A 23,648-nucleotide genomic window follows, 5' to 3' on the forward strand; every position below is an offset into this window, starting at 1 on the left:
GCTGCACTAGTGTTCCTTGACTGCTTCTCCAATGTCTCCACATCCCCTCCCTTCCCTAATTAGCAACTGTTTGAACCTCCTCCTTGGAACTCAGGGAAGGTAGTGGAGGCTGAATGAAGCCTATTTCCTGTAATCAGGAAATGGAGGACATATAAAGGTTTTTGTGTCCAGGAGCCCCACAGGGTTCTGCTGGGTTTCAATAACCCCTGATGTAAGGATCTTTTGCCTCCACCTACTAGTAGGATATTCACTAGGTTTGTCCCATGGCTTTCAGGATCATGGTTATTCTAGGTTATTTACAAAGTACAGTATTAAATCCCAAAGAGAGTTGGCACATTCAGCATGGTGACAGTCCATTCTGATCCAACATTCCTGCTATTAGCAGCAGGAACTCCCTTCCTCAGGCCTGACCTCCAGGGTTCTTTGTTAATGATCCTTTGTACAGAGTGCAGAGGGCACCCACAGGGAAGCTGCCTGGTGTGGCATGAACTTTCATTCTGGAAAATAAGAATTTAGAAGTTCTTCAAATAAAGACAACTGCTGGGTTATAAAATGGAAACTGAGCATGTCAGCAAGGACAAGCTGAGAAAAAGGTCGGACTAGCAGTCATAGTAAAGAGCACAGGACGAGGCATCTGCAAGGGGAGGGGGAAAGGAATTAACAAAGATATTAAGCAAAAACTGTGATTCCAGAAAGAGGATGAGTCCTTTGTATTTAAACTTCATTCGACTCTCACAGTGCCCTTGAGATATGTACATCGTTACCTCTATTTTATACAAACAGAAGGAACTCAGCTCAAAAGAAAGATCAGACTTGTCTTCAGTCACAGAGTAATACTACAGGACAGAACCAGGCTGCAAACAGAGTACTTGTCTTTCCTCCCTGCAATGTTGCTTCTCTTTGCATTAAGATGGGAAGGCTTGTCCCAGAACTTAGGCTGTGGTGAATTCAAGGTATTAGTCTCCTTTGCTGTAAAACAAAAGGATTCAATTAATTTTAAAAATTGTCTCAGAGAAGCCTAAAATATCATTGGGATAATAAACTTGGATTTGTTGGATTCTATCTCGTGGAGAAAGTCCATCTGAGAATAAGACAAAAAAAGAAAAGCAGACCTAAGAAATGAAGGGCACTTTTATCCTAATTGTATAGTTTGGGGGCCCTGGGTTTAGTTAGTCTAGTTCCAGGACATTTTTCAGAACATGAGCTAAATAGATCCCTCTTTTCACTTAATGTTTAAGTTAGATGTCTAAAAAAAGTCCTGGCTGATTACAATCATGTAGAAATTATGTCCTTTGGAATTATATAAAGAAGAATGTTTTTCTGTAATTTTTTTCTGCAAAATCTCTAAATTTGTCTGAATATACAATAAAAACATGTTATGCCAATTCCAGATTGAATAATTCACTTTAGTGCCATGAGTTTTATGCCACTTCCCTCTACTTATCCAAGCTAAAACTTCTACATATCCCTTAAGCCAGAGCGCAAATGCTGCATTTTATTAAAAACATCTCTTGTTTCTCTGTAAGGACATTTTTGTATATGACCCCTCCCATAGTAAACTATGAAGTATTTGCGAACAGGGTCAGTAAAACCTATTGTTGTATTTTTTTTTCAAAGAATATATGTTCAAGGTAAAATATTTCAAACACAGAAGATCTTACCATCACGTATAAACTACCACACAGCAAAAATCATACCTTTAACTCTCAAGAAATTGTACTCTTAGGAGTTGCCTATCTTGCCAAAAATTTTCTTTGTATAAATATATCTATTTACTTTTTAAAAATAATAACAAATGGAAGCCAATTGTAGACATGCGTACTAAATTTTTTTTTCAAACAACCACCTTGGTGAAACTTTCCATTTTGGCAGTGTATCAGCTTAATTTCTTTTCTTTACCTTTTTAAATTATTCTATTATATGCATTTACCATAACTTGTTTAGCCTAGCTCTTATTAATGGGGATACACACACACGTGTGCACACACACACACGTGCGCGCGCACACACACACACACACACACACACACAGGACTAGATTTTGCTGTTACAATGCAATGCTGCAATGAACATTCTCTTGTGGCAAAAGTCTGTCTGAGAGATCAAAAAAGAAAAGCAAAGCTAATTAGGCCCCCAATCAAACTAGTCTATCTCCAAGACATTTTTCAGAACCAGAGCTAATAGTTCCCTCTTTTTGCTAAATTCTGTTTAAGTTGGAAGTCAAAAACTGAACTAAACTAGATCAAAGTTCATGGTTATTTACATTTTATGTTAGATATTGCAAAATTGTTCTCCAAATTGCTTTCACTAACCTGTCCTCCTACTAACAGTTAATAAAACTTAGTTTATTCCTTCGTAAGCTCAGCAATATCACATATCATTATTTTTAGTTTACTTTTGCTAATATAATGTGATATGAGTTCATAATTTGCTTTATTTTATTTATGAGTCAGTTTTTTCTAATTATGAGTGAATAGTTTCATATATTTATGCCACATTTGACCTTTAGTTTTTATAACTTCCTATATTAGTCAGTATTCTCCAGAGAAACAGAACCAATCAGGTATATATATATATATAGAGAGAGAGAGAGAGAGAGAGAGAGAGAGAGAGAGAGAAAGAGGGAAGATATTTATTACTGGAATTGGTTCAAGTGATCATGGAGGCTGAGAAGTCTGAGAAGTCCCACAGTCTGCTGTCTGCAAGTTAGAGAACCAGGAACGCCAGTGTTATGATTCAATCTTATTCCAGAGGCCTGAGAACCAGAGGGTCACTAGGTAAGTCCCTGAGTTGAAAGGCTGGAGAACCAGAAGCTCTGATGTCCATGGGCAGAATAAGAAGAATCTCCCAGCTTAAGGAGAGAACTCACCCTTCCTTTGCCTTTTTGCTCCATTTCACCCCCAATGGATTGGATGATGCCCACACTGGTGAAGACAGATCTCTTTCTTTGGTCTATTTAATCAAAGGCTAATCTCTTCCAGAAACACCCACACAGACAAATCCAGAAATAATATTTTACCAGTTATCTGGGCATTCCTTAGGCCAATCAAGTTGACAGATAAAATTAACCATCACATTCCCTGTTCATATCCTTTGCCTATTTTATTCCTATCGGGTTTATCATATCTTTTTTATTGATTCTTAATTGCTTATTATGTATTTCTCAGTTTGTCTTTAGTATTTTGATTTCTGATATTCCTTTCTCATGCATACATTTTTAATTTTATACAATCAAATTTATAAAATATATTTTGTGAATTCTGGATTCTTCTTTTTTATTTAGCAAAAATGTTTCTTCTCCAAGGTTGTTTAAAAAAAACCCCTCTAAATTGTCTTCTAACTTTGTTTGGGGAGAAGTGTGGTATAAAAAACGTAGCATCTTGGGACTTCCCTGGTGGTGCAGTGGTTAAGAATCCGCCTGCCAATGCAGGGGACATGGGTTCGAGTCCTGGTCAGGAAGATCCCACATGCTGCAGAGCAACGAAGCCCATGCACCACAACTACTGAGCCTGCGCTCTAGAGCCCTGCGAGCCACAACTACTGAGCCCACATGCCACAACTACTGAAGCCCACGTGCCTAGAGTCTGTGCTCCACAGCAAGAGAAGCCACCACAATGAGAAGCCTGCGCACCACAACAAAGAGTAGCCCCTGCTCTCCGTAACTAGAGAAAGCCCACGTGTAACAATGAAGACCCAACACAGCCAAAAATAAATAAGTAAATAATTTTTTTTTAATGTAGTGATCTAGATTTGTTTTATTTTTACTTGGATTATCAGTTTTTCAATTATTCTTTTTTGGCTAATTCATGGATTTCTCATTGTTTTTAAATGATTGCTTTATTCTATGTTTAATATATTTTATGAAATCTTCAACCCATTTCATTTACCTATCTGCTTACTTCTGTGCACACATCAAAAGTTTCTATCTCTGTGTTTTTGCAATATGTTTTAATATCTGTAGAAATTTTATTATTAATTATGTTTATTATTGATTTTATCATGATTTATCATTATCATTATTTTTATCATTACTATTTATGCCTACTTTACATATTTTTATATATGAGGTTTAACATTGTGTCAAAGAAACGATATAATCTGACAGTATTTTATTACTCCCATTAAATTACAGATTAATTTTGAAGGAATTGAAATGTTCATAACATTTATTCTTATTGACTAAGAACAAGGTTATTTAGGTATCTTATTTTATCTCCCTTTGTAAATATGGTAAATTAAAAGTGGTCACAAATTCTTTGTAGCTTCTCCCATCAAGAGATGGAATCTATTTTTCCAAACTCTTGAACCCAGGCTAGCCTTGGGTCTTGAGTGTATCAGGGAGGAAAAAACCTTTTCCTCTACTCTCCTATATTCTGTACCTGAAACCTATAAATTAAACTTATGAAGGACAAATTAAGAAGAAAAATATTTATTTGTATGTACACAGGAGTCAACAAAGAGGTAGCTGGCTTGTTAAATGGTTAAAGTCAAAGGCTCATATACCAAACTTTGTAGGGGGAAGGAAGGGAGAAGAAATGACTTGTATGGGAAGAGCAAATAGGTTTCTTTAGGAAAAAATAAATTTTTCTTTTTTGGTAGAACAAATGGGAGGCAAAAAATTTTGTGGTAATATTTTTCTATACAGGTATGAGTGGTCTTCAGGGCCATAAAACTCCCCCAGAGAGGGCAATTTTAGTAGGTTTACTTCTGGACTCTCTCCTGGGAGCAGAAGTGACCCCAAAGAGGGAATTTATGGCCATCGTCATTTCTCAGAAGTTTCTGCTTTGAGTCAGATAGGAGAAGCCCCAAGAAGACTTCTTTCTGCATCTGTCGAATCTCAAATGTCTTCAGCTTAAAATAATTTTTGTTCAAATTTTCTCAAGTTCAGAGTGAATGCCTACAAGTTCAAAGCTGAGGCCTAAAGTAACGTTGTGGTTTATACATTTGCTGTCCTGGAACACAGTTGCCATCCTGTGAATAAGCCTGGGTTCGCTTCAGAAAGGATGAGAAACCATGTAGAGCTATAGTCAAGGCCAGCACCACCACATGGGGCAAAGAGTTGTTCCAGTAGAACCAAGCCCAAACTGCCAATCAATAGAAGCAGGGGTAAATATATTATCATTGTTTTAAGCCACTAAGTTTTCAGGTGGTTAATTACACATAATGAGGAACTGACGGTTACTTGAAGATTCTTCCTCTAGGTCCTAGACATTCCTTGTTACATTTATTTGTATAATTTATTTGTATGTGTTTACTATTGTAAATAAAATCTCTGTTTCCAAGAGGTTGCTGTTTATAAATATGAAAGCTGAGTATGTTAATTTTGTACCTATACTGAAGAATTTTCTTTTTATTATTATTGTGGAGAGAACACTTAACATGAGATCCACTGTCTGAACAAAATTCTAAATGTAAAATACATTATTGTTGATTGTGGGTACAGTGTTGCACACAGATCTCTAGAGCTTAGTCATCTTGCTGGACTGAAATTTTGTGCCTATTGATTAGTAAATCCCCATTTGCTCCTCTTACAAGTCACTGGCAACCCCTACTTCACGTTTTTTTTTTTTTAATCTTTATTGGAGTATAATTGCTTTATATTATTGTGTTCATTTCTGCTGTATAACAAAGTGAATCAGCTATACATATACATATATCCCCATATCCCCTCCCTCTTGCGTCTCCCTCCCACGCTCCCTATCCCACCCCTCTAGGTGGTCACAAAACACCGAGCTGATCTCCCTGTGCGACGTGGCTGCTTCCCACTAGCTATTTTACATTTGGTAGTGCATATATGTCAATGCTACCCTCTCACTTTGATGCAGCTTATCCTTCTCCCTCCCCATGTCCCCAAGCCCATTATCTACATCTGTGTCTTTATTCCTCTCCTGCCCCAAGGTTCTCCAGAAACTTGTTTTTTCTTTTTAGATTCCTTATATATGTGTAGCATATGGTATTTGTGCTTTTCCTTCTGACTTACGGCACTCCATATGACAGACTCTATGTCCATCCACCTCACTACAAATAATTCAGTTTCATTTCTTTTTTATGGCTGAGTAATATTCCATCATATATATGTGCCACATCTTCTTTATCCATTCATCTGTCGATGGACACTTAGGTTGCTTCCATGTCCTGACTATTGTAAATAGAGCTGCAATGAACATTGTGGCACATGCTTCTTTTGAATTATGGTTTTCTCAGGGTATATGCCCAGTAGTGGGATTGCTGGGTCATATGGTAGTTCTATTTTTAGTTTTTTAAGGAGCCTCCATACTGTTCTCCATAGTGGCACTATCAATTTACATTCCCACCAACAGTGCAAGAGTGTTCCCTTTTCTCCACACCTTCTCCAGCATTTATTGTTTGTAGATTTTTTGATGATGGCCATTCTGACTGGTGTGAGGTGATACCACACTGAAGTTTTGATTTGCATTCCTCTAAAGTTTAGTGATGTTGAGCATCCTTTCATGTGTTTGTTGGCAATCTGTATATCTTCTTTGGAGAAATGTCTATTTAGGTCTACTGCTTAGTAGTAGGATTGGATTGGGTTGTTTGCTTTTTGATATCGAGCTGCATGAGCTGCTTGTATATTTTGGAGATTAATCCTTTTTCAGTTGCTTCATTTGCAAATATTTTCTCCTGTTCTGAGGGTTGTCTTTTCGTCTTGTTTATGGTTTCTTTTGCTGTGCAAAAGGTTTTAAGTTTCATTAGGTCCCACTTGTTTATTTTTGTTTTTATTTCCTTTTCTCTAGGAGGTGGGTCAAAAAGGATCTTGCACTGATTTATGTCATAGAGTGTTCGCCTATGTTTTCCTCTAAGAGTTTAATAGTGTCTGGCCTTACATTTTGGTCTTTAAATCATTTTGAGTTTATTTTTGTGTATGGTGTTAAGGAGTGTTTTAATTTCATTCTTTTACATGTAGCTGTCCAGTTTTCCCAGCACCAATTATTGAAGAGGCTGTCTTTTCTCTGGTGTATATTCTTGACTCCTTTATCAAAGATAAGGTGACCATATGTGCATGGGTTTATCTCTGGGCTTTCTATCCTGTTCCATTGATCTATATTTGTTTTTGTGCCAGTACCATACTGTCTTGATTACAGTAGCTTTGTAGTATAGTCTGAAGTCAGGGAGCTTGCTTCCGCCAGCTCCGTTTTTTTTCTCAAGATTGCTTTGGCTATTCAGGGTCTTTGGTGCTTCCGTACAGATGGTGAAATTTTTTCTTCTTAGTTCTGTGAAAATGGTCTTGGTAGTTTGATAGGGATTGCATTGAATCTGTAGATTGTTTTGGGTAGTATAGTCATTTCCACAATGTTGATTCTTCCAATCCAAGAACATGGCATATCTCTCCATCTGTTTGTATCATCTTTAATTTCTTTCATCAGTGTCTTATAGTTTTCTGCATACAGATTTTTTGCTCCTTAGGTAGGTTTATTCCCAGGTATTTTATTCTTTTTGTTGCAAAGGTAAATGGAAGTGTTTCTTTAATTTCTCTTTCAGATTTTTCATCATTAGTGTATAGGAAAGCAAGAAATTTCTGTGCATTAATTTTGTATCCTGCTACTTTACCAAATTCATTGATTAGCACTAGCATTTTTCTGGTAGCATCTTAAGGATTCTCTATGTATAGTATCATGTCATCTGCAAACAGTGGACAGTTTTACTTCTTCTTTTCTGATTTGGATTCCTTTTATTTCTTTTTCATCTCTGATTGCTGTGGCTAAAACTTCCAAACTATGTTGAATAAGAGTTGTGAGAGCAGGCAACCTTGTCTTGTTCCTGATCTTAGGGGAAATGGTTTCAGTTTTTCACCACTGAGAACAATGTTGGCTGTGGGTTTGTCATATATGGCCTTTATTATGTTGAGGTAAGTTCCCTTTATGCCTATTTTCTGGAAATTTTTCGTAAGTGAATGTTGAATTTTGTCAAAAGCTTTTCCTGCATATATTGAAATTATCATATGTATTTTATCCTTCAATTTGTTAATATGGTTATCACCTTGATTGATTTGTGTGTATTGAAGAATCCTTGCATTCCTGGGATAAACCCCACTTGATCATGGTGTATGATCCTTTCAATGTGCTGCTGAATTCTGTTTTGTTAAGAATTTTTGCATCTATGTTCATCAGTGGTATTGGCCTGTAGTTTTCTTTCTTTGTGACATTGTTGTCTGGTTTTGGTATCAGGGTGATGGTGGCCTCATAGAATGAGTTTGGGAGTGTTCCTCCCTCTGGTGTATTTTGGAAGAGTTTGAGAAGGATAGGTGCTAACTCTTCTCTAAATGTTTAATAGGATTTGCCTGTGAAGCCATCTGGTCCTGGGCTTTTGTTTGTGGAAGATTTTTCATCACAGTTTCAATTTCAGTGCTTGTGATTGGTCTGTTTATATTTTCTATTTCTTCCTGGTTCAGTCTCAGAAAGTTGTGCTTTTCTAAGAATTTGTCCATTTCTTCCAGGTTGTCCATTTTATTGGCATAGAGTTGCTTGTAGTAATCGCTCATGATCCTCTGTATTTCTGCAGTGTCAGTTGTTGCTTCTCCTTTTTCATTTCTAATTCTATTGATTTGAGTCTGTTCCCCTTTTTTCTGGATGTGTCTGTCTAATGGTTTATCAATTTTGTTTATCTTCTCAAAGAACCAGCTTTTAGTTTTATTGATCTTTGTTATTGTTTCATTCATTTCTTTTTCATTTATTTCTGATCTGATCTTTTTGATTTCTTTCCTTTTGTTAACTTTGGGTTTTTTTTGTTCTTCTTTCTCTAATTGCTTTAGGCATAAGGTTAGGCTGTTTATTTGAGATGTTTCTTGTTTGTTGAGGCAGGATTGTATTGTTATAAACTTCCTTCATAGAACTGCTTTTGCTGCATCCCATAGGTCCTGGGTCGTTGTGTTTTCATTGTCATTTGTTTCTAGGTATTTTTTGATGTCCTCTTCGATTTCTTCAGTGATCTCTTGGCCATTTAGTAGCATATTGTTTAGGCTGCATGTGTTTGTATTTTTCACAGTTTTTTCTCCTGTAATTGATATCTAGTTTCATAGCTCTTTGGTTGGAAAAGATACTTGATGCAATTTCAATTTTCTTAAATTTACCAAGGCTTGATTTGTGACCCAAGATATTATCTGTCCTGGAACATGTTCGATGAGCACTTCAGAAGAAAATGTATTCTGTTGTTTTTGAATGGAATGTCCTATAAGTATCAATTAAGTCCATCTTGTTTAATGTGTCATTTAAAGCTTGTGTTTTTCCTTATTTATTTTCAATTTGGTTGGTCTGTCCATTGGTTACAGTGGGGTGTTAAAGTACCCTACTATGATTGTGTTATTGTCGATTTCCCCTTTATTGTTGTTAGCATTTGCCTTATGTTTTGAGGTGCTCCTATGTTGGGTGCATAAATATTTACAATTGTTATATCTTCTTCTTGGATTGATCCCTTGATCATTATGTAATGTCCTTCTTTGTCTCTTGTAATAGTCTTTGTTTTAAAGTCTATTTTGTCTGATATAAGAATTGCTACTCCAGCTTTCTTTTGGTTTCCATTTGCCTGGAATATCTTCTTCCATTCCCTCACTTTTCAGTATGTGTCCCTTGGTCTGAAGTGGGTCTTTTGTAGACAGCATATATACGGGTTTTGTTTTTGTATCCTTTCAGCCAGTCTATGTCTTTTGGTTGGAGAATTTAATCCATTTACATTTAAGGCAATTATCGATATGTATGTTCCTATTCCCATTTTCTTAATTGTTTTGGGTTTGTTATTAAGGTCTTTTCTTCCTCTTGTGTTTCCTGCCTGGAGAAGTTCCTTTAGCATTTGTTGTAAAGCTGTTTTTGTGGTGCTGAATTCTCTTAGCTTTTGCTTGTCTGTAAAGGTTTTAATTTCTCTGTCAAATCTGAATGAGATCCTTGCTGGATAGAGTAAACTTGGTTGTAGGTTTTTCCCTTTCATCACTTTAAATATTTCCTGCCACTCCTTTCTGGCTTGCAGAGTTTCTGCTGAAAGATCAGCTGTTAACCTTATGGGGATTCCCTTGTATGTTATTTGTTGTTTTTTCCTTGCTGCTTTTAATATTTTTTCTTTGTATTTAATTTTTGATAGTTTGATTAATATGTGTTTTGGCCTTTTTCTCCTTGGATTTATCCTGTATGGGACCCTCTGTGCTTCCTGGGCTCGATTGACTATTTCCTTTCCCATATTAGGGAAGTTTTCAACTATAATCTCTAAATATTTTCTCAGTCACTTTCTTTTTCTTTTCTTCTTCTGGGACCCCTATAATTTGAATGTTGGTACGTTTAGTGTTGTCCCAGAGGTCTCTGAGACTGTCCTCAATTCTTTTCATTCTTTTTTCTTTATTCTGCTCTGCAGTCATTATTTCCACTATTTTATGTTCCAGGTCACTTATCCATTCTTCTGCCTCAGTTACTCTGCTATTGATTCCTTCCAGAGAATTTTTAATTTCATGTATTGTGTTGTGCATCATTGTTTGTTTGCTCTTTATTTCCTCTAGGTCCTTTTTAAACGTTTCTTGTATTTTCTCAATTCTATTTCCAAGATTTTGGATCATCTTTACTATCATTACTCTGAATTCTTTTTCAGGTACACTGCCTATTTCCTCTTCATTTGTTTGGTCTGGTGGATTTTTACTTTGCTCCTTCATCTGCTGTGTATTTCTCTGTCTTCTCATTTTGTTTAACTTACTGTGTTTGGGGTCTCCTTTTTGCAGGCTGACCTTTGGTAGTTCCCGTTGTTTTTGGTGTCTGCCCCCAGTGGGTAAGATTGGTTCAGTGGGTTGTGTAGGCTTCCTGGTGGAGGGGACTGGTGCCTGTGTTCTGGTGGATAAGTCTGGATCTTGTCTTTCTGGTGGGCAGGACCACCTCCGGTGGTGTGTTTTGGGGTTTCTGTGAACTTATTATGATTTTAGGCAGCCTCTCTGCCAATGGGTGGGGTTGTCTTCCTCTCTTGCTAGTTGTTTGACATGGGGTGTCCAGCACTGGAGCTTGCTGGTCATTGAGTGGAGCTGGGTCTTAACGTTGAGATAGAGATCTCTGGGAGAGCTCTTGCCAATTGATATTACATGGGGTCGGGAGGTCTCTTGTTGTCCAAAGTCCTGAGCCCAGCTCTTCCACCTCTGAGACGCAGTCCTGACACCTGGCCAGGACACCAAGACCCTGTCAGCCACATGGCAAAGTACCTGGGGATTTTCTTGCCTTTTGGGAAGTCCGAGGTCTTCTGCCAGTGTTCAGTATATGTTCTGTAGGAGTTGTTCCACATGTAGATATATTTTGATGTATTTGTGGGGAGGAAGGTGATCTCCATGTCTTGCTCCTCTGCCATCTTGAAGGTCCTCTTCCCCTATGAATTTATTTAGAGTTTTTAATAGATTTTCAATTTAAATATGTGGAATAACCAGCTATACGTTCTCATTATCTTTAAATAAGGATAAATTTGCTTCTTCCTTAACAAAGGTGTTTTATGCACATATAGGTTTTTCTTGTATATTTACTCTGACTAGTATTTCTGGAATAATGTTAACAGTCATGAGAGTAATACACATCCTTTATGTTTTCTGAATGTAATGATAATTTTTTCCATGTTCCCCTATTAAACATTACACTAAAAGTATCCAGCAATCACAATTTTATTGAAAGTTAGGTGATTTTAATCAAAAATATATTTTACATTTTATCATATATCTTCTGGCCATCAATCTAGCTTTCACATATGTTTTGATAGTAGTTATATAAGTGTTTTTATATTTATGTTTTATAGTAATTGTGTACTATGTTGTATATGTTTTAATGCCAGTATATGTTTCATACTATGTTATAAGCAAATATTTTTTAGTATTAAATGAGTCTTTATTCTCGAAACTAACTCCAGTTTTCTATATTTCCCAATTTATTTTTTTTGCTGGAGTCTATTTTATTTCAGACTTTTAAGTCAATATTTTTAAATGAGTTTTCTTTCTTTGTACTGACTTGTCTGGTTTTGATATCAAGGATATATTTGATTTTTAAAAATAGTTTTGAACTTTTCCTTTGCTCTCAGTGCTGTGGACAAGTTTAAATAGCATCAGCATGATCAATTCCTTGAAATATTGATAAAACTCACCTGTAATAACCTCTGGTTCTTGGGCTTTTACAGGAGATTAGAGATGCAATGGTGAGGATGCTGTTTTCTTCTTGAACATGTTTAGTTTCACTCATGCAATTGGTTTGCTAATGTTTACTGCCAGTTCGTGAGTTCATTTTAGCAATTTGCATTTGCGAGAACCTCATTTATTATATTCAGCTTTCAAACTGATTTGAAGAAAGTGATGAATTATTTAATTCATTTAATTCCTTCTGTCTCTTTGGTTTTTTCCCATTTCCTCTCTAATCTTTTGTGTCTAAGGCTTCCTTCCTTATCTTTTCCTGATCAGCCTAGATTTTATTATTTTTGAAATGAATCACATTTGGATGTACATATTAGTACTACATTTGTTTCCAATGTGTTCTCTATCTTGTCCTTTATTAATTCCATCCTTCCTCTCTCCCTGTGCTTTTACTATTATTTACTTTTCAAAATCCTTGACTTCAGTGTTGAATTTGTTTGCCTTTTTTCCTCTCTCTGTCTCTGTCTCTATCTCTATCTCTTTTTCTTTCTCCCTGTCTCTGTCTCTCCTTTCCCCTCCTTGTCTCCTGGCAAGATTGTTTTGAGATGTTTGCTGCATTTATGTTATAATATTTTCATACACCCCCAATCCCCCCCAAAATCACAAGATTATGGAATAACACCCTTAAGAAAGATCTTTCACATACTAAGCTGCCATAATTCACATACCCATACTATTTCACACTTCAGTAAGTATACGTATTATATATCTAGGTATACAATAATTTTTGTCTTCCAGTATCAAGGCAATCTCACAGCATTTCAGATAAATTGTTAGAAAACTGGCTCGCATTTAATTTAGTAAAGTGAAACCTGAATATTCAAACATTAAAAAAGCTATGATTCTGGCCATTTTTTTTTTCTATTTTATATGCAGAACAATCTCTTGCCTTGGTGGAGAACCCACAAATTTAACACCAAAGATAACAATACTAGATAATTGAATACTAGAAAGAGAAAAAGAGAAATAATTATCTTTTCCATTATACATATTTTTCTGTTGTCAAACTAATTTGCTTTAGTTTTACCTCACTTCTGGCTAAAGAGTTCTTCAGAGTGAACCCAGACAGTTCATATGGGTATTTCATTACCAAAGATCTACAGAACTCAAATTACCACTCTTTTTGGAATGACGACAACAATGAAACTAAAAATAATAACAGAAGTTTCCTGGCACAGATTTGAGGAAGCAGCTCTTTCATTCTGAACCTAAGCTCAGAAAAGGAAGCTGCAGCCAGTTGGCCTTCTGTTACCTCTCCTTGTATTTGTGTGGAAGCATCACAGAAAATACTTCCTTGGCTTGGTCTAACATTGCGGACCACTTCATCTATTGAAATAATTTTATGTGCATATATATAGATGAGAAAACAATTTCTTCAGATCAGGTTTTTGACCACTGCAAAGGCCATTTGTAAATCTCTTCTTATTTATTCAATTTTCTGGGGTATTTTCAGGCTTCATGTGATTCCCTGCATTAAATTTTCTAGTTCATTTGAAATGGATTTAAACCTTTCTCTGTTAACACATTTTATCCCTCATACTCTAAGAGATGTACTGGGTCTAATTTCTCCCCAGGGAGTCTCGGGTAAAATTTCAACTTCAATTTCCAAGGGTTTCTCCCATCTGTTTCTCCCCAAAGGGATAAACAGAAGAAAGAATGAGCAGATTCTTAAGTTATGCTCACTTGGTTTAACATGTCAGTTAGATATTATGAATGATCTCACTGTTGTTACCTGCACTCCTTACCCGTGTATAGATCTTTCATCTTGTAAAACTTGCCCAGTTAATGAATAGTTCAATAGCATGATGTCTCATTACAACATTGATAATATAATTTAACATTCAAACTAGGACAATTTTGAGAATGAAAAAAAGTTACAATATATTGGGATTAACATTGAAGTCACCAAAGTGGTGACTTCCTGGCTATGCCTTTCCTTAATTTTATAAACTTCTGGAATATTTTAGGTTCCTGTTATTCCCAAGTCTGTTTTCTCTATCTCCCATGCATTCTGTAAAGTCCTTCATAAGATCAAATAAAGTGCATAAGAAAATGTATTGGACAAATTGTTCAATCAATCAGTGCCTTCACTGAAAGGCAGAAAGGCATAATGATGAAAAGAGAATTTCTGGGGTTGTATGATCTGGTTCAAATACTGACTCTACCCGCAACCAGCTTTGAGACCCTGGCCAAGGTACTTAATCTCTCTGTGCTTAGTCCCCCTATCATTAAAGAGAGGATAGTATTATGTAAAAAAAAATGTATTATGTAAAAATTGATGGTAATTCTTAGTGAAACATAAATGTCATCTTATAAGTTAAAAAGTTAATGTCACTTATTTGAAATTTAGGAACATTACACAAGATGGTCATATGTACATAAGTTTTTGGGTGATTTTAAATACTGTGTTGAAATTACTTTGGCTAGTAAGAAAAGAAATGAGTTTATATAGTTGACTGACAGATGTGAGATAAACAAGGTGGCTCATTTGTGTTCAAATGGGGTTCAAACTTGGCCAAATTAGAAAAGGATGCTCTAAGTGTGCATTTTTATAACTGCCTCTCCATGCCAAATATATTGTTAGAAGATATGCCACATGCAACTGAAATAACCAGCATGTTTGAGTTGGGTTGCCCATACACGTCCAAGGGAAGTCTAGAGAATTGTGAAAGGTTTTTTGTTTTGTTTTGTTTTGTTTTTTGAGAAATGGGTAAGCAAGAAATGAGAGGAGAATGAGCGTCTGATTATAAATCAAAGAAAGTATGCTGACTTTGATAATTAAGAATGGTTATTGCAGGACTTCCCTGGAGGTGCAATTGTTAAGACTGTGCGCTTCCACTGCAGGGGCCATAGTTTCGATACCTGGTGAAAGAATTAAGATCCTGAATGCCACGCGGCATGGCGACAAAAAAAAGAAAAGAATAGTTATTGTATTCTGATAACATAAATAGGGTAGTGTCAACTATTTCTATGACCTCGTGTTATACCTGACGACTGCAGCACAGGAAAGAATGCTAGAACTAGGTGAAGATGGAGCCATTCCTCTAGGGCAGTGATTTGTGTAATTGCCTGGGGTTTCTATAAATATGTCAACCTGCTACGTTGATTGTTCTTACTGCTCCTTGCTGTCACCAAGAAAGTTGACACATTCCAAAGGGGTTAGGATGGGTCATCAGTGGATTCACTTTCACTAACAGGTTTCCAGAATATTATTCCTTACTTAAACTAACAACAGTCAACTTTGCTTTTTCCAACCAAGATCATTGAATGTTTCTTTTTTTAGCTGTTTGGTAAATGAACTATGTATTTCCTGAGATGAGACTGTAATTGTTGATGCTCCCTTTGAAAGACTCCTCTATAATGACATCCCTTAATACTTTTGGGAAAGCATGTCCCAAACTGGAGATATGAATGAGTAAGAATTGTACTCTCATGAATTATTGATTACATTGGATATCGAAGGAGACTTAGATATGTATATTTATGAATGGGTACTGGACTGGGAGGGCCAGAGAGAGAGAGATGGCTTACTTTCTCTCACGAGGCTTCTCTCAGTCCATAAGACTTTTACATATGAACAACCAAGAAGAAGGCTAGACATTCAGGCCTTCCTTGGCATGCAAGCAAAATAGAGTTGTTTCCCAAATGCTTTTCTTCTGGATTTGATTCAGAATTTATTTATTCATTCAACAAGCATTTATTTAGTACTTACTGTACAATAAACAGTGAACAAAACAATAAACAGTGAACAAAACAATGTTCAGTGATAAAAGTAAACAATAAGTACCTAAAAAAATAAATAAGGCGGCAATGTTTGAGCAGAGATCTGATTGAAGGGTATGAGCTAAGCACAGAAAGTAGTGTGTGAGCAGGCAGAGGGGAAAATATATTTAGCATTTTGAGAAACATTAAGAAGTCAGGATGCTTAAACAGAGTGAACACAAATATTAGAGACATAGCCCAAGCCCCAGGCCCCAGGCCCCATGCATACCAGGCCACACTAAAGACTTTTACTCAAATAAACCATTAGAATGTACAGCAGACTGAATTGTGTCCCCCGCCCCCAAATTTGTATATCAATGATCTAACACCCAATATGACTGTATTTGGAGATAGGGGTTTTAGGAAGTAATTAAAGTTAAATAAAATCATAAGGGTGGGACCTTAATCCGATAGGATTGGTGACCTTCTAAGAAAAATCTCTTTCTCTCTCTCTCTCTCTGCCATGTGAGGACACAGAAGGAGGCCATCTGCAAGCCAGGAAACGAGCTCTCACCAGGAACCTATTTGGACAGCACCTTGTTCTTGGACTTCCAGCCTCCAGAACAGTGAGAAATAAATATCTGTTGTGTAAGCCACCTAGTCAGTGGTATTTTCTTATGGCAGCCTGAGCTGACTAACACAGAAAGAATGCATCCCAAGAAATCTAGATATGATTACTTTCTCCAAATGTTCTGAGTGCATTTTTAGGCAACAAATAGCATGTTTTTTAAATACATCAAAATATTGAAGTAAGATGACTTTACCACACCTCAACTGACCTCCAGATTTCCAGTATAACTTTGCTTTTATTATACTGGGGATGACTTTTTACTCTGAGTATAATAAAAACAGTGTGTCCCATTTTTAAAGAGAATGGATACAGTACATTGAGTTTAATTTTAATGTTCTCTTTTTAAATGCTAATAATTATGGCTTTATTATTGCAGTAGTTTCTTCGTTTGAGTTGCTTTAAATTGTAAGTGGTCTAGAATCACAGAGCTTGCCTGATTATCTACCCTGTCCATTGCCAAAGCTATGTTTCTTTGTAGGACCTGTCCTTTGGAATACTTCCCAGATGCAAGCACATGGTTGTCTGACCTAAAGCCACCTGTACATCATTTGCTTTTATTCTCTTTGACAACAACATTATCCTCATTGTGACTACAGAATCTTGTTTTCCAGTTTTCCAGACTGCTATTGTAGGACACTGCTTGGAAATGGTCCCCGCATTAGCATGATGCTCTTGTTGGGATGTTTGGAGTTACATTTGCCAAAGTTGTACATGTAAAATTTTCAAAAGGTTGATAAAATAAATACATTGATTTTGATTTCACTTATTTGATGTTAGCATTTAAAACCAGCTGAATTAAAGAGTGTATAAACAGATGTCTGAAACCACTTTTTAAGCAAAAATATATGTAGTTCTCTTAATTATCTGTCATTGGAAATTTGTCATTCCCTTTAATTTTCTGAATATATGCACACATTTTACTGTACTGAAAAAAAATTCACCACTTTCTTATAAGTAACCCCTCTACTCTATTATTCTCTTCTTGCTCTCATTTCTAACTTTTGGATCAACTTGAATCTGCTGCCTGTACTTCTTTGCAACCTATGTCCACCTGGACCTCTAGCAATCTGATTCCTATCTGAGTTACTCCAGTGAACTACACCCAAAATTATACTTGATGTGACAGACACATTAACTCTTCTTCCTCTTTCTCTTTCCTTTCTTTTTCTTTTGTTTTTAGAGTTATCCACCCTTCTATGTAGTCTGGACAAATACTGTCAAATTCTTAACTACAGTCTCATTAGCATCCTTGAATGCTTCCATCACTTAGCAGAGGCTAAGACCCTGTTTCCATTCTTTGCTCCAAGATACTATGCAATCTATCTGCTTGTTCTCTAAGGATACAAAACACTTATGGGAAAAATAAGGAAACAAGAATATTGTGCTATGGGCTTCCCTGGTGGCGCAGTGGTTGGGAGCCCACCTGCCGATGCAGGGGACACGGGTTCATGCCCCGGTCTGGGAGGATTCCACATGCCGCGGAGCGGCTGGGCCTGTGAGCCATGGCCGCTGAGCCTGTGCGTCTGGAGCCTGTGCTCAGTGGCGGGAAAGGCCACAGCAGTGAGAGGCCTGCGTACCACAAAAAAAAAAAAAAAAAAAAGAATATTGTGCTAATCCCGTGTACATTTCCAAGCACCATCCTGCAGTCTTGAAAACCGGGAAAAAGACACATCTCCAACAAGACTGACAATATAAAAGGAGAAGAGACAAAAATTGCCATTATCAGAAATGAAATAGAGGATATCACTAGAGATCCTACAGCCTTTAAAGATAGCTTGAGACAACTTAGCACTCATAAATCTGACAACTTAGAAGAAATGGATCTATTCGTCAAAAACCACAAACTACCAAAACTCAAATAAAATTAATTGGACAACCTGAAGGGCTCTATAACCATAAAATAAATTAAATTCATAATTTAAAATCTCCCAAAACATAAATTTCCAATCACATATGATTTCACTTGAAAATTATACCAAATACGTAAAGAAGAATTAACCAAATTTTACATAATCTTTTACAGAAAAGAAGATAAAGGAACATTGTCCAATTCATTTTATAAAACTAGTATTCTCCTGATACCAAATGTAAATGAAGGCAGCCCCCCAACAAATAGACTACAGACCAATAACTACCATGAATCTAGATGCAAGATATCTCAACAATATATTAGCAAGCAAAATCCAAAATATTCAAAAAAAAAAAAATACCATGACCAAGTGAAATTATTTCAGGTTTTCAAGGCTAGTTGATCATATGAAAAACAAACAATAAATCTACCATATCAAATAGCTAGAGAAGAAAAATCTTATAATTATGTTAATTAACAGAGGAAAACACTTCAAAACTCCAATATCAATTAATGATAAAAATTCTCAGAAAAAGGAACTGAAGAGAAAAAGGCCTAAAAATGAAAAAGAATACCTACAAAAAGCTTACAATTGCATGCTAATTAGGAACATGTAAATATATGCAAGTATAATATTCACTGGTAAAGGTACATATATAGCCAAATTCAGAATTATCTAATGTATGTAATGGTGGTGTGTAAATCACTTTTAACTCTAGTATAAAGGCTAAAAGACAAAAGGATGAAAAATAACTATAAATATAATATTTTATTAATGGTTACACAATATAAAAATATAAGTTGTGATATCAAAAACAAAATGTTGGTTGGGAAAGCAAAAAGGTTTTGTATGCAATTGAAGCTAAGTTGTTATCAGCTTAAAATATACTGTTATGAGTATAAGATATTTTCTATAAGCCTTATAACCACAAAGCAAAAATCTATAGTAGATACACAAAAGATAAAGAGAAAGGAATCAAAGCATACCACTCCAAAAGTCATCAATCCACAAAGGAAAACAGTAAAAGAGAAAGAAGGGAACAAAGGAATTACAAAACAGTCAAAAAACAATTAACAAAATGGCAATAGTAAGTTCTTACCTGTCAATAATTATTTCAAATGTAAGTGGATTCTGCCAGTTGCTGAGTACATCTATGTCAAGTATCCATACTGTGACTGTGAAAATAACTAGAGAATGAGTTCAGGGACCCAGTGGACTCACCATAAGGCAAACATAAGCTAAAACTCCATTGATCACCTGACCTCCACGAACCTCTGCACTGATAGTCTTCTTGGAATAAGTGTTAGTTCAAAGCTAGTGTCTGGCAATCCCAAGTCTGACCATTTATTTTTGCCCATGAATAGTAATCCTAGTAAAAGGCTGTAGGTCCCTTTTGGAAAATGCCCAGAGGAAGATTATTAGTACACTCTGTATAATAAATTATCAATTTTAAGGAAATAAGATCCTTCTGTACGCAGGTCCAACCTTTCCTTTACTCAAGGGGTCTAGGTCTGTAAACTGGATCCAATCTAGGAAATCATTGAGAGTTCATGACTCTTTATTTTGGTGTCAAGTTGAATTTCTGTTCACTTGACCCAGAAGTCTTCTGCTTATAAAGATCAAGTAAGAATTTAGTAGACTGTACATTTAATTCTCTTCTAGGAACACCACGATCAACTGGCCAGTGTCTTAGGTCTCTGTGAGTCACACTGTTTTAATTACTGCTTTGACCTTCTGTCTATTAAGGCAACCATGCCTGCCTTGTCTTGGGCAGTTAAGTGTGGCCACTGGCTCCTGCCATCCTGGTATACGTTTATTCCCCTACTGCATTTAACAATCCCAGTTCAGTGGCAACAGTTTCCACTTTAGTTTCTGGCCTACAGAAAAGAACAACCACAAAGATGTTCAAGAAAGCTGGGACACCCTTTACAAATTTATTTTTCAGAGTCATAGTGAAAGGTGTGTCTTCTGGACCCAACCAACGTTAGTGACCAGGTCTTACATGATAAATCCATTTTACCGTTTTAATCTCCCTAAGCCTTTGGACCCCTTTTCTATGGTATACCAAGACTGTTTTGGCATTTCAGCTTCTTTTAGTGTAGACCACATCTTGGTGCGTGTTTCACCCATGTTAGAGCACTTTCTAACCTCTTGAGTTGCAACATTGAATCCAGATTCTCTGCTTAGCGGTCCAATATGAATTAATTTGGCCTAATCCAACTTTTTTTTTCTCCACCGCTATTATTCTGCACCCTTAACATTAATTTCTACACATATTTCCCAGATTTCTGTTCATATACTTTGGAAAAATTGATTGTATGGCTCTTTGGATGTATAGATCATCTCTCTGTAATTCACCACTGACCTTACCCTTCTGGGTTTGTTGGGACATGAGTCCAGCTTTAGGTCTTGAAAAATAAAGAGGGGTCATTATGGCTTCTTCAGGCAAAGTTGGTTTAAACTCCTCAGGAAGAGGCTGAACTCCTCAGAAAGGTGTGCCAGACTACAGCCAAAAAAGACAGTGGAATTCAGGGGGTTGATGTCCCCAGTTTCAATGGGATATGACCACATGTCCTTATTCTAATTTTCAAGATCCCATCTTTTTCCCAACTAATGCCTTCACTTTAACAGAATCTCCTTGAGAGGTTAAGAGTTCAATTTGTGTTGTGATTCAACCAATTATACAATGAGTCTGGGTTTGATTTTCAGAAATATCAGCCCTATAGCTGTGGGACTTAATGGATTCTTTCAGGGTAGACAGAAAATTTCCGGTCATTTATGCAAAGCTTAAGCTGGGAATGTGAAGTCCTAAGCATCTTATATCTCCTACTTTCTCCAGAAGTTAGGAGCAACCAGCCAATATCATTATACTCATTAGTTTTACAGAAATGCCCTAAAGTATAAAATACATGGTCACCCAGAAACTTATCTTTTATAAGTGCTTGATTAGAAGTGGGAAATGGTGTCATTTTGCACATCTCCACTACCACGTGGACTACTAGTGCTCTCTTTATCACTGGAAATAGTCATCAGCGCCTTGAAATTCAATCAGATTAGAGAATCAACTCCAAAAAAACAGAACCGATGCATAAAACTTGTCCTTAATATTCTGTTCCTCAAAACAGACCAACAGAGAACAGACCTGTGGTTGCCAAGGGTGAGGGCAGGTAGGGGAGGGAAGGATTGGGAGTTTGGGATTAGCAGTTGTAAACTATTATATATAGAATGGAAAAACAACAAAGTCCTCCTGTATAGCACGGGGAACTATATCCAATATCTTGGGATAAACCATAATGGAAAAGAATATGAAAATAATATATATATATGTATAACTGAGTCACTTTGCTGTGCAGCAGAAATTAACACAACATTGTAAATCAACCATACTTCAATTAAAAAAAAAAAGTTTGTGCCTCAAAACAACTCTCAGTACCAAAGTCTGAAGAAGTCAGTACTCTCCAGAGAAACACAAACATTTTGATATATGTTTGGTTTATTTACTTCAAGAAGTTGGCTTCATGATTGTGGATGCTGCCAAATCCCAAACTAATAGGCCAATCTGGCAGGCAGTAAACCCTCAGGGAGGGGCTGATGTTCCTGATTTGAAGCAGAGTTTCTTCTTTTTACAGAAACCTCAAGTTTTCTCCTATGGCTTGATTGAATGAGACCTACTCACATTAGCATGGATAATCTCCTGTACCTTAAGTCATTTGATTATAGATACTAACCAGATCTACAAAATACCTCCACAGTAATACCTGTATTAATATTTGATTGAATAATTGGATATTATAGTCTAGTCAATTAGACACATGAAACTAACCATCATTCTACATGACCCAGCAATTTCTCTCCCATGCACACACTCAACATAAGGGGAACGTATATTCACACACAGTCTTGTACATAAATGTTCATAGCAGCCTCATTCATAACAGCAAAAGAAAAAAAAGTGGAAGCATATTCAATGTCCAACTACTGGTGAATGGATAAATAAATGTGATATAACCATATAATGGCCATATAAATCAGTAAAGTACTGACACATGTAACAACATGGATGAACCTTGCAAATATTATAACCTAATGAAGTCAGACACCAAAGGCTATATATTGTATAATTTCATTTATATGTCCAGAATAGACAAATCTATAGAGACAAAATAACTAGATTAGTGGTTGCTAGGGATTAGGTGAGGTAGAAAAGGCAAGTGACTGTGAATGAGTAAAGGATTTCATTTTGGGATGTTAAAAATATTTTGGACTTAGTGGTGAATACTGACAATTGACGTCCAGTGAATTGTACACTTTAAAAAATACGTTTAGGGCTTCCCTGGTGCCGCAGTGGTTGGGGGTCCGCCTGCCGATGCAGGGGGCGCGGGTTCGTGCCCCGGTCCGGGAGGATCCCACGTGCCGCGGAGCGGCTGGGCCCGTGAGCCATGGCCGCTGAGCCTGCGCGTCCAGAGCCTGTGCTCCGCAGCAAGAGAGGCCACAGCAGTGAGAGGCCCACGTACCGCAAAATAAATAAATAAATAATACATTTAAACAATAAAAAATATAATGTACATGAGGCAAATTGTTAGTGCTCAATAAATGGTTTTCCATGAAAAAATAAAATAAAGAGAATTGAAAAATAGACATATGCTTCCTTCAAATGTTTTCTTTGCATGTGTATTTGACAATTCTGATATAGGCTCAAAACGTTTCACGATGGATTGAAATTCACAGCTTTTTTGCATAGTTATGTCAATAGTACACCATATACATTTCTCAGTTATAAAATATTTAAAATGTAGCAAGAATTTAAAGATTTTTGTTAATTACTCTTAACCATGTTATTCTGTGGAATTAACATTTTTCCTAATTTTTATATTATCTTTTCTAAGCCTATTTTAAAATACTATTATTATAAGAAGTTCATCTTTCTTAAGTTCTTGCAAAATATGTCTTCTTTTTTATAGAAATAACTATTTTAATTACTTTATTTAATCAGTCTATACCCTAGTTAATGAAATTACATAATTGTCAGTTCAAACAGACATAAAGAGGAATGTATCAAATAGTAGGAAGAAAAACACAGATACGTTAGTCACTCTGTTTTGCTAAGACATGAAAAGCACAGTTGACTTAGTGAACTGGTTAAAAGAGATCAATTAGAGAGAATTCTATCATAGACACTTTACTTATTGAATTAGCTGGAAGTTGAAGGTGACTAATAAAGACGGATGAAGATACCCACTAGTGCTAGTTTGGGCTCCAACGCCAGCCTCAATTTTTAATTTTAGCCCCTCACCACCCCCCTTGTCCTTTACTAACTGTA

This window comes from Aethalodelphis obliquidens, unplaced genomic scaffold, assembly GCF_003676395.1.
Source record: "Aethalodelphis obliquidens isolate GAN/ISIS:26980383/991018 unplaced genomic scaffold, ASM367639v1 scaffold47, whole genome shotgun sequence".
In the NCBI taxonomy this organism is placed as follows: domain Eukaryota; kingdom Metazoa; phylum Chordata; class Mammalia; order Artiodactyla; family Delphinidae; genus Aethalodelphis; species Aethalodelphis obliquidens.